Source organism: Chironomus tepperi, unplaced genomic scaffold (genome assembly GCF_022539635.2).
Source record: "Chironomus tepperi strain 1889 unplaced genomic scaffold, CSIRO-AGI_Ctep_v1 contig_11, whole genome shotgun sequence".
NCBI lineage: Eukaryota > Metazoa > Arthropoda > Insecta > Diptera > Chironomidae > Chironomus > Chironomus tepperi.
The window spans coordinates 119,208-120,404 of record NW_027226133.1 but is presented as its reverse complement, the minus strand read 5'-3'; positions in this window follow the sequence as shown (position 1 = coordinate 120,404).

Here is a 1,197-nt window from a genome sequence, read left to right as displayed (position 1 = left end):
CAAATTTCTTCTAAATGATTCATGCTTCTTAACAGCTTATAATTTTCCACTTACTTCTATCTAAATATCATTAATCATCCCAATAACTATAAGTTCCAACTAATTTGAATATGTCTATCTATACCAGTATATGTACCAGCAAAAAATAATAAAACACATTTCAATTGAAATAAAGAATGACAAAAATTTACATAATTTACGATAAAAATGAAAAAAAAAAAAAAATCATCATAGTACCCACACAGTTACAGAAGAATTTCCAACAATGGTACATTGCGGTGCTCGAAATATATATACACACGGTTCCACCGTCGAAAAAAAAAACATTCCATTCAATTTTCATGACATCATTTCCGTTGTTCATTAATTTGCGATTATCGTTATTTTCATACATTTTTCTCTCTCTTCTTTACAATGACGGCCATTGACTGACCACAGTCAGCATTGCTTTTTTTTAAATGAATCAACTTCAAGCATTAAATTGTTCTGAATATGTTTTTTTGTGTTTCGTCGTCGTCGTCGATAAGCTTGCTCGTTTCAATAGGTAAATACTTCACTCGCTTTTGTTTCAAAAAATAAAAAATCATAAAAATTTCCTCTCGTGAGCATAAAAATTTATGCAATTTTATTTATGAAAATGAATTATGAGAAATTGGCAACGTTGCCTTAATTTTTTTTTTTTTTTTTTGTTAGAAAGAATTTATTTGGGATTCTTCACACTTTATCTTTACACATTTTTGATAGTTATTTTCTGGCTTAACTGTTGACTAGTGCGGTGAGCAACATGCTTTGTAAATTTATCATGAATTAACCTTTTAAGTGAACAGATAATAACGTTCATTCTACGAATTCCCTAGTTAGCTGGGCAGCAACTGGGCAGTGAGAGAAGTGTTTTAGAAAGTTTTGGAGATTTTGGAGGTTAGAATGGGTGGTTAGGGCGCATTTGATTATGCTTATTGGATTATTGATTGGGAGGAATTTAGTTTGAAGAATTCTTGACATGATCCTCAAAAATGTTGTACAAATTATGAACTTGTAAGATGTCTATGATCACATGTGCAAATATTGTTCTAGCTTCGAATAATTTGATTTTTCCAGTCTTTGCATATGAAAAATTCCCACAAACTTCGATCTCCGACCAGACGTCATAATTTTTTCAGAAGGCACATGGAACCGGACTCGATGACCTGGTTAAGT